We start from the raw sequence: 12,123 nt of genomic DNA on the forward strand, positions 1-12,123 counted from the left end.
TCTTTTACCCTAATTAGAATATAATTAAGTATAAAAGATGGCAATAATAACCCACTAATTAACTCAAGGTTACCTCTTCTAACCTCCAAGTAGTTAGACTTATTAACATTAACCCACTAACTTTATAATTAAAGCAGGAATAGTCCAAAACGCCCCTTAAATTACTTAGCAGAAATCCGACCCAGCCTGGGATTACGCAGCCTGTGATGGGCCATCGTGCCTGCGACGGTCCGTCCTGCTGCTCCGTCACAGAGTTCAGAGACTCAATTCTCTGAAGAGTCTGTGACGATCCATCACGCCTGTGACGGTCCGTCCTGCCATTCCGTTACGAAGTTCAAAGAGTCGATTTCAGTACCCATTTTTCAAAATTTCTAAGTGTTTTGAAATGAGACACCCTCGACGGTCTGTCATGCCCATGACGGTCCGTCGTGGGTTCCGTAGTCTCAGCCAGTTTTTCCAGAAATAAAATCTGCTGCTCAAAACGACTAAACAAGTCGTTACAATAGATACCAATTTACCCATCGTTCGTCCCCGAATGATTGTATGAAGAAAACAAGGGCAAAAAGGAGTACCTGAATCTGTAAACTGGTCTGGGTATCTTTCTTGCTTGTCCGCCTCTTTCTCCCAAGTGGCTTCTCCAACGGGTCGATTCTTCCATTGAACTTTGACGGATGCAATCTCCCTTGACCTTAGCTTGCGAACTTCTCTATCTAAAATGGCAACAGGCTCCTCCTCATAAGACAAATTTTCATCAAGCAAAACTGAATCCCAACGAATGATGTAGTTTCCATCCCCATGGTACCTTTTCAACATAGACACATGAAATACCGGATGCACTCCGGACAGCCCTGGAGGCAAGGCTAACTCATAAGCCACCTCCCCTACTCGCTTAAGTACTTCAAAGGGACCAATATAACTTGGGCTTAATTTACCCCTTTTACCAAAATACATCACCCCTTTCATGGGTGAAACCTTCAGCCAGACATGTTCACCCTTCATAAACTCCAAGTCTCTAACCTTGCGATCCGCATATTCCTTTTGCCTACTTTGCGCCGCTAGAAGCTTTTCTTGAATAGATTTCACTTTATCTAACGATTCCCTCAGAAGGTCAGTACCCCAAGGTCTAACTTCAAATGCATCGAACCAACCAATGGGAGACCTACATCTTCTCCCATACAGTGCCTCAAATGGGGCCATATCAATACTTGAGTGATAGTTATTGTTGTACGAGAATTCCGCTAAGGGTAAGAAGCTATCCCAATGGCCACCAAACTCCAACACTTGAATTGTTCGCTCAGACTGACCATCGGTCTGAGGGTGAAACGCAGTACTAAGGTCCAACCTAGTACCTAATTCAGCATGCAACGTTCTCCAAAACTTAGAAGTAAATTGTGTACCTCTATCTGATATGATGGAGAGTGGAACTCCATGCAATCGAACGATTTCTGAGATATAGAGTTTGGCTAAATTCTCTACGTTGTAAGTCACCTTGACCGGAATGAAATGAGCAGACTTAGTTAATTTGTCCACAATTACCCAAATAGAGTCAAACTTCCCCAATGTCTTTGGAAGCCAACCACGAAGTCCATTGCAATTCTCTCCCACTTCCATTCTGGAATGGACATTCTCTGAAGTGTTCCTCCAGGCCTCTGGTGTTCATATTTTACTTGCTGACAATTCGGACATTTGGCAACAAACTCCACAATGTCACGCTTCATTCTACTCCACCAAAAATGTTGCTTCAGGTCACGGTACATCTTGGTTGCACCAGGATGTATAGAATATCCGGAACTATGAGCCTCTGTAAGAATAGTGTGGATCAAATCATCAACACGGGGCACACATACCCTTCCTTTAATTCTCAAAACACTTTCCTCATCCATTATTGCTTCTTTAGCCTCTCTTCGCAACACCATATCCCGAATTCGGCTTAGTTTCTCATCATCAAACTGTTTTCCCTTGATCTTGTCAAGAAAAGAAGATCTCGCCTCCACACAAGCAAACAGTCCTCCCTTCTCGTTTACTTCTAATCTCATAAAGTTGTTGGCCAGAGTCTGAACCTCTCTAGCCAATGGACGTCTAGAAACTTGCAAGTGAGCTAGACTCCCCATGCTCCCTGCCTTTCTACTTAAGACATCTTCCACAACTTTAGCCTTTCCTGGGTGATACAAGATGGTAACATCATAATCCTTCAGTAGTTCCATCCATCTCCTCTGTCTCAAATTCAAATCCCTCTGAGTAAAGACATACTGTAGACTACGATGATCTGTATATACTTCACACTTAACTCCATATAGATAGTGTCTACCGATGCCAATTCCAAATCATGGGTCGGATAATTACGTTCATGCACCTTTAATTGCCTTGAAGCATAAGCAATTACGTTCTTCTCTTGCATTAGAACTAGCACCCAAACCCGAATAGGATGCATCACAATAGACAATGAAATTCTTACCTTCCACTGGCAGGGTAAGGATTGGTGCAGTAGTCAACAAAGTCTTGAGTTTCTGAAAGCTTTCTTCGCACTCGTTCGACCATACGAATGGAACATTCTTTTTAGTCAAGTTCATCAATTGGGAAGCAATGGAAGAGAATCCCTTGACAAATCGACGGTAGTAGCTAGCTAAACCAACAAAGCTCCTTATTTATGACACATTAGTAGGTCTTACCCAATTCTTCACTGTCTCAATCTTAGAAGGATCCACTATCACCCCATCCTTAGAAACCACATGCCCCAAGAAGGACACTGCATCTAACCAAAACTCACACTTGGAGAATTTGGCATAAAGTTTTTTCTCCCTCAACATTTCCAATACCATTCTCAAATGCTCCTCATGTTCCTTCTTGCTTTTTGAGTATACCAATATATCATCAATAAATACGATCACAAAGAGATCCAGATATGGCTTAAAAATCCCGTTCATCAAGCTCATGAAAGCAGCAGGGGCATTCGTAAGACCAAAAGACATCACTACGAATTCGTAATGCCCATACCTGGTCCGAAAATCAGTCTTTGGCACATCCGTTGCCCGTATTTTCAATTGATGATAACCGGATCTCAAGTCAATCTTAGAGAAGACACAAGCACCTTGTAACTGATCGAACAAGTCATCTATGCGAGGAATGGGATACTTGTTCTTAATAGTTACCTTGTTCAACTGTCGGTAGTCTATGCACATCCGAAAACTCCCATCCTTCTTCTTCACAAATAACACCGGAGCACCCCAAGGAGATGCACTTGGTCTAATGAAACCCTTGCTCAACAACTCTTGAAGTTGGGCCTTTAACTCTCTTAACTCAGCGGGAGCCATCCTATAAGGGGGTATAGAAATGGGGCGAGTACCCGGTTCAAGATCAATGCAGAAGTCAATATCTCTATCCGGTGGCATGCCAGGAAGGTCTGTGGGAAACACATCTAAAAACTCATGAACTATCGAGACCGACTCAATTAGAGGTACTTGGGTAGTATCATCCCTGAGATGTGCCAAGAACGCTAAGCAACCCTTACTAACCATTTTCTTAGCACGAAGAAAGGAGATGATACGAACCGGATTGGAAGTGTAGTCACCCTCCCACACTAACGGATCTGTCCCAGGCTAGGCTAACGTCACAGTTTTAGCATTGCAATCAAAGATCGCAAAATTCAGAGAAAGCCAAGACATACCCAAAATTACATCAAAATCAACCATTTCTAAGATAACCAAGTCTATATAAGTATTGCTCCCCACAAAAGTCACCAAACAAGACCTATACACTTTTTCAACTATCACAGACTCACCCACCGGAGTAGAAACACGAATAGGCATGTCAAGCAATTCACAATGTAAATTTAGACCATTAGAAAATGCGGAAGATACATATGAAAATGTAGATCCAGGGTCAAATAATACAGAAGCCATACAATCACAAACTAAAAGATTACCTGTGATAACAGCATCTGATGTCTCCGCTTCCGACCGCCCAAGGAAAGCGTAACAATGGGCCCTATCACCAGTCTGTCTGTTGCCTCTAACAGGTTGCGCTGCAGTAGTTCCCATTTGTCCATCACCCCGGCCGTTTTGATGACCACCATTACCTCGGCCACCACGTCCTCCAGAATAATGGCCTCTACCATGACCACCTCTACCTCTCGCTATTGGGGGTCTATAACTCTGTTTTGGACAATTTCTCCTAATGTGTCCAGTCTCCCCACATCCATAACACTCTCTGGAGTCAAGCATGGGTCTCTCAGAGAAGTGTTGACCGGTCTGAGGTGGACCCCCAACTACAGTCTGTAGTGAAGACTGAATTGGTCGAACTGAGTAACCTCTTGAACCCTCTCCTTTAGAGTAAGAACCATTAAACTCACCTCCCTTTCGAAACCTTTTTGATGTCGATGCCATGGTGAAGTCATCTGGCATCACTCCTTCCACCTCTATCACGAAGTCTACCACTTCTTGAAAGGATTTCGCTGTAGCCGCTACCTGTAAGGCTGAAATTCGCAACTCTAATCTCAACCCCTTCATAAAATGGCGAATCCACTCTTGTGGACTGAAACAAAGTTGGGTGGCATACCGGGATAATGCATGAAACTTAGCCTCATATGCAGTAACCGACATCCTACCTTGCTCTAGGCTCAAAAACTCGTCTCTTTTCCTATCCCTCAAAGTCCGGGGGATATACTTCTCCCTAAACAAGCTAGAGAATGATGCCCAAGTCATAGGTGGTGCCTCTGTTGGTTGACACTCAACATGTGACCGCGACCACATTTTGGCGTTCCTTTGAAACTGATAAGTCACAAACTCAACACCAAACCGTTCTACTATACCCATCTTGTGTAGTAGCTCATGACAGTCAACCAGAAAATCATAGGCATCTTCAGATTCAGCACCCTTGAAGACTGGAGGTTTCAATTTCAAGAACTTACTGAAAAGTTCATGTTGATCATTTGTCATTATAGTCCCCGTAGTCAGACGAGGAAACGTTCCTATTTCCAATGGAACATCCATGCGGGGAGCCGCAGCAGTTGTCTGTTGTACTTCCGGAACCTGAGGTGCTGGTGCAGAAAACACTGGAGGTGTTTACCTTGATCAGATAACCCACTAAGATAAGCAAGAACCTGATTGATCATCTCTGGGGTAGGTTGGGGTGGTAATTCCTCATTATGTACTTGTTCATTTTCCCCATCCTCCTCTTCTCTTACTACTTCCTCAGTCGGTGGAGGATTCACCGCCCTAGTACCAGATGGGCTAGGTGCTTGTCCTCTTCCTCTAGAGGACGTCCTCCCACGACCTCTTCCACGGCCTCTTGCCACTACTCCTCTTCAAGCTACAGCCCCAGTGGCTGGCTCAGACGCTTCTTGTATTGCCGGTGTTGGTGTTGGCACAGTCGTTGCTCTAGTTCTAACCATCTGCGAAATAGAGTGAAGATGGTCAGATACCAATTTGTATCACCTAGATACCAATTGGACCCAAGTAATAGCACGAAAGAAAGGAAGAAAGAATAGAATTTTCCTAAAGTCTTATAGCCTCTCAAAGAAAAGTAAAGGCGCCCCCCTACCGTTCCTTAAGACTCTACTAGACTCTTTCTTGTGTGATGAGACCAACGAACCTAATGCTCTGATACCAAGTTTGTCACGACCCAAATCGAGCCGCGACTGACACCCATACTTACCCTCCTATGTGAGCGAACCAATCAATACAAAACCCAACATCTCGAATATAATAACAAAATATAATGTGGAAGACTTAAACTCATTAATGAAAATCAAAACTTATTATTATCCCCAAAATCTGGAAGTCATCATCACAAGAACATCTATCCTCAAATACTAAAGCTAAGAGTATCTAGAAAGCTAGAATAAACAAAAAGTTGGTCCGTGCCGGAACTTCAAGGCATTGAGACATGAAGAGGAAGATCCAGTCCAAGCTAGAAGCGTTAGCTCACCCTGAAATCCGGTGTAATGAAGACTGGCTAGAGTTGCAGTTGAGTTGAAGACGACGGCACGTTTGCTGCACTCCACAATTTAACAAAAAGAAACATACAAGTAGGGGTCAGTACAAAACACGGGTACTGAGTAGATATCATTGGCCAACTCAAAATAGAAAACAATATATATCAAGTAATATTATAAAATCAACTACAATACTCAATCTGTAGCAAAAACAAGTACTATAATCGTTAATAAGTACCGCCAAGTTCACACATAAGGACTCAAGCCTCAATACCATACTCATTTAGCAATTAGATTCATTAGATTGAGTATATTAACATCTTTCAAGATTCATCACCTTTATTCTTGTGTCGGTACGTGACACTCCGATCCCCTAGTTCTACGTGTCGATTCGTGACACCTGATCCCCTAATTCTACGTGTCGGTTCGTGACACCCGATCCCCTAATTCTACGTGTCGGTTCGTGACACCCGATCCCCTAATTCTACGTGTCGGTTCGTGACACCCGATCCCCTAATTCTACGTGTCGGTTCATGACACTCGATCCCCTAGTTCTACGTGTCGGTTCGTGACACCCGATCCCCTAATTCTACGTATCGATTCGTGACACCCGATCCCCTAATACTACGTGTCGGTTCGTGACACCCGATCCCCTAATTCTACGTGTCGGTTCGTGACACCCGCTCCACTAATCTCATTCTATTAATTCATCAAGCCTCCTTATATACCAAGGCATCATCAATCTCATTACTTTAGTTCATCAAGCCTTCTTTTATACCAAGGCATCATCAATCTCATTACTTTAGTTCATCAAGCCTTCTTTTATACCAAGGCATCATCATTAACAAAGGGTTTTCAAGATTTGGGATTCAATGGCTTCATCATGCTTATTTCATCACAATTATATAATCACATTCATGCAAGCATACAATTAAGCATATAGAAAACTTTACAATACAACCCAACACATATCATTCGCTATTAAGAGTTAACTACGAATAGTACAAAAACCATAACCTACCTCCACAAAAGAATTTTGATCAAGCAAGCAATTTCTCAAAGCTTTGTTCTCTTCTTCCTCTTGATCGTACGTTTCTCCCTCTCTTTCTGTTCTTTTCTTTTTCTTATTCAAACCCTCTTTCTTTTAGCCTAATTAGCATATAATTAAGTATAAAAGATGGCAATAATAACCCACTAATTAACTCAAGGTTACCTCTTTTAACCCCCAAGTAGTTAGACTTATTAACATTAACCCACTAACTTTATAATTAAAGCAGGAATAGTCCAAAACGCCCCTTAAATTACTTAACAGAAATCTCACCCAGCCTGAGATTACGCAGCCTGTGACGGGCCGTCGTGCCTGCGATGGTCCGTCCTGCTGCTCCGTTACAGAGTTCAGAGACTCAATTCTCTGAAGAGTCTGTGACGGTCCGTCACGCCTTTGACGGTCCGTCCTGCCATTCCGTTACGAAGTTCAAAGAGTCGATTTCAGTACCCATTTTTCAGAATTTCTAAGTGTTTTGAAACGAGACACCCTCGACGGTCCGTCGTGCCCATGACGGTCCGTCGTGGGTTCCGTAGTCTCAGCCAGTTTTCCAGAAATAAAATCTGCTGCTCAAAACGATTAAACAGGTCGTTACAATGTGCATCCTTTATCTAGTATAATAAATAAATATCACTTGTTAGTCTTTGTATATAATATTCTATTACGAAAATATATTTTTACAATCACTTTGGTGAAAATCAATCCAACAATATGAAATAAACATAAATGTCAAGTTTTATAATTGAGATTATATATATATGAGGATCATAGAGGAGGCGATGTGGCATCTCTCTATGACCTCCATTTGCATTTAGCTTTTTTTTTCTTTTTTTTTTTTTTGCTTTTTTAAAAAAATAAATTAATTATTAATTATTTTAAAATATTACTTAAATTTAATACAAATAAATATTTTATTTATGGAGGATCATTCATAACAAAATCTCTTCATATTTTTTTATTTATTTATCTCACTTAAAATAAAAGGACAAATAAAATTTATTTATTTATGATTTTTTTAATTTAAATTAATTATTGTATTGTAAAAATATATTACTTTATTTATACAAATAAATATTTTATTAATGTAGGAACATTTATAAAAAAAATCTATTTATTTTTTTTTATATCTCACTTCTAATCATGAAATCGTAATAACTTTTTTTTTTACATTTTGAGTATTTTATTTTTATATTTTAAATTTATTCACTAGGAGTTACTACCAATTACTTGTCCCTCTTTAATTTTTACTTTTTAATAATATTCATAACTCTCATAATTTTTATGTTCATAACCTCCAAATTAAATTTGTAAGTTTATGATATCTTATAGTATTCCTTTATTTTGCCTATAAATTCATATTTAGTTTCATAAAGATTCACATTTACAATTATTCTTTCTCTTTTCATCATATAAGTTTGGTTTGTAACAAAAAATAAGTACATGAAGGTAAGAAATATTTTTTTGCAAATTTTTATTTTTTATTTTCTCTATTTTTGTCTGTATAAATTCGTATTTGATTTGTGAATGAAACTAACGTTTAACCAAAAAAAAGTACATGAAGTTATAAATATATCATTCTCAATTCCTTAGTTTTTTCATTTTCTTTATTTTGTCTGTATAAATTCATATTTATTTTTATGAAGATTCACATACAAAGTTAAAATTTCTCTTCTTAAATACTCTTAGATTTAGAAATTTGAGGATAGATGTTCTTGATGTGATGACTTTCAGATTTTGGGATTAATAAATATTAAACTTTAGAAGTTTATTTAATTGATTATGTTAACATGTTTTGGATCTTCCGCAGTATTTTTACTACTCATAATTGATATACTGGTAAATGTTGGGGTTTAGATTTGTTGGTTCGCTCACCTAGGAGGATAAGTGTGGGTGACACACGCGGCTTGTTTTGGGTCGTGACAAACTTGGTATCAGAGCGTTAGGTTCGTTGGTCTCATTACACAAGGACAAGTCTAGTAGAGTCTTGAGGAACGGTATGGGGACGCCTTTACTTTTCTTCAAGAGGCTATAGGACTTTAGGAAAACTCCATTCTTTCTTTCTTTCATGCTATTACTTTGATCCAATTGGTATCTAGGTGATACAAATTGATATCTGACATCCTCACTCTATTTCGCAGATGGTTAGAACTAGAGCAACAACTGTGCCAACACCAACACCGGCAAGACAGGGTGCGTCTGAGCCAACCATTGGGGCTGTAGCTCGAGGAGGAGCAGTGGCAAGAGGCTGTGGTAGAGGTCGCAGGAGAACGCCTTCTAGGGGTAGAGGACAAACACCTGGTCCAGCTAGTAATAGGGCGGTGACTCCTCCACCGACTGATGAGGTAGTGAGAGAGGGTGAAGAAGGGGAAAAAGAGCAGGTTTAAGATGAGGAATTACCACCCCAGCCTACCCCAGAGATGATTAACCAGGTTCTTACTTATCTTAGCGGGTTATCTAATCAGGGCCAGACACCTCCAGTGTTTTCTGCACCAGCACCTCAGGTTTCGGGAGTACAACATGCAGCTGTTGTGGCTCCCCGCATGGATGCCTCATTGGAAGTAGGCACGTTTCCTCGATTTACTATAGGGCCTTTAATGACGAGTGATCAGCATGAACTTTTCACTAAATTCTTAAAGTTAAAACCTCCAGTCTTCAAGGGTGTTGAATCTGAGGATGCTTATGATTTTCTGGTTGATAGTCATGAGCTGCTACATAAGATGGACATAGTAGAACGATTCGGTGTTGAGTTTGTGACCTACCAGTTTCAGGGGAATGCCAAAATGTGGTGGCGGTCGTATGTTGAGTGTCAACCAGCACAGGCACCACCTATGACTTGGTCGTCATTCTCCAGTTTATTTATGGAGAAGTATATACCCGGACTTTGAGGGACAAGAGGAGAGATAATTTCCTGAGCCTAGAGCAAGGTAGGATGTTTGTTACTGCTTATGAGGCTAAATTTCGTGCACTATCCAGGTATGCCACCCAGCTTTGCTTCAGTCCACAAGAGCGGATTCGCCGTTTTGTGAAAAGATTGAGGTCAGATTTGTAGATCCCATCCTTACAGGTAGCTGCCGCAGCAAAATCCTTTCGGGAAGTGGTTGATTTTGTGATAGAGGTGGAGGGGGTGAAGCCAGACGACTTCACCATGGCGTCGACATTTAAGAAGTTCCATAAGGGAGGTGAGTTTAGTGGTTCTTACTCCAGAGGGCAGAGTTCAGGAGGTTACCCAGCCCGTCCTATTCAGTCTTCACTACGGGCTGTAGTTGGGGGTCCATCGCAGACCAGTCAGCATTTTTCTGAGTTTGGAGGTTATCCCCAGACTTCATCATTCTCACAGAGACCTATGCTTGACTCCAGAAATTGTTATGGATGTGGAGAGACTGAACATATTAGGAAATATTGTCCAAAATAGAGTTACAGACCCCCAATAGCTAGAGGTAGAGGTGATCATGGTAAGGGCCGCCATTCTGGAGAACGTGGTGGCCAAGGTAATGGTGGTCATCAAATCAGTCGGGGTGGAGGGCAAGTTGGAACTACTACAGCGCAACATGGTAGGGGCAACGGGCAGACAGGTGATAGGGCCCATTGTTATGCTTTCCCCGGGAGATCTGAAGCAGAGACATCTGATGCTGTTATCACAGGTAATCTTTTGGTCTGTGATCGCATGGCTTCTGTATTATTTGATCCTGGATCCACATTTTCATATGTATCTTCCTTATTTTCTACTGGTGTTGATTTATATTGTGATTTGCTTGACATGCCTATTTGTGTCTCTACTCCTGTGGGTGATATGTGATAGTTAAGAAGGTGTATAGGTCTTGTCTTGTGACTTTTGTGGGGAGCAATACTCATGTAGATTTGATTATTCTAGAGATGGTTGATTTCGATATAATTCTGGGTATGACTTGGCTTTCCCCAAATTTTGCAATCTTAGATTGTAATTCTAAAACTGTGACATTGGCCAAGCCTGGGACAGATCCGCTAGTTTGGGAGGGTGCTATATTTCCACTCCAGTTCATATCATCTCTATTCTTCGTGCTAAAAAAATGGTTAGTAAGGGTTGTTTAGCTTTCTTGGCACATCTCAGGGATGATACTTCCCAAGTACCTTCGATGGAGTCTGTCTCGATAGTCCGTGAGTTTCTGGATGTGTTTCTTGCAGACCTTCCTGGTATGCCACCAGATAGGGATATTGATTTTTGTATTGATCTGGAGCCGGGTACTCGCCCCATTTCCATACCCCCTTATAGAATGGCTCCAGCTGAGTTAAGGGAGTTAAAGGCCCAACTTCAGGAGTTGTTAGGTGAAGGTTTTATTAGATCAAGTGCATCCCCTTGGGGTGCTCCTGTTTTATTTGTGAAGAAGAAGGATGGAAGTTTTCGAATGTGCATAGACTACAGGCAACTGAATGAGGTAACTATTAAGAACAAGTATCCTATTCCTCGCATTGATGATTTGTTTGATTAGTTACAAGGTGCTTGTACCTTCTCAAAAATTGATTTGAGATCTGGCTATCATCAATTGAAAATACGGGCAGCAGATGTGCCAAAGACTGCTTTTCGAACTAGGTATGGGCATTATGAATTCTTAGTAATGTCTTTTGGGCTTACGAATGCACCTGCTGCTTTCATAAGCCTGATGAACGGGATTTTTAAGCCATATCTGGATCTCTTTGTTATTGTATTTATTGATGATATACTGATATACTCAAAGAGCATGAAAGAACATGAGGAGCATTTGAAAATTGTATTGGAATTGTTGAGGGAGAAAAGGCTTTATGCCAAATTCTCCAAGTGTGAGTTTTGGCTAGATTCAGTGTCCTTCTTGGGGCACGTGGTTTCTAAGGATGGAGTGATGGTGGATCCTTCTAAGATTGAAGCAGTGAAGAGTTGGGTAAGACCTACTAATGTTACAGAAGTAAGGAGTTTTATTGGTTTAGCTAGCTACTATCGTCGATTTGTCAAGGGATTTTCTTTTGTTGCTTCCCAATTGACAAATGTGACTAAGCAGAATGTTCCATTTGTATGGTCAGACGAATGTGAAGAAAGCTTCCAGAACCTCAAGACCTTGTTGACTACTGCACCAATTCTTACCTTGCCAGTGGAAGGTAAGAATTTCATTGTTTACTGTGATGCATCTTATTCTGG

The sequence above is a fragment of the Solanum lycopersicum genome, chromosome 3 (genome assembly GCF_036512215.1).
Source record: "Solanum lycopersicum chromosome 3, SLM_r2.1".
In the NCBI taxonomy this organism is placed as follows: Eukaryota; Viridiplantae; Streptophyta; class Magnoliopsida; order Solanales; family Solanaceae; genus Solanum; species Solanum lycopersicum.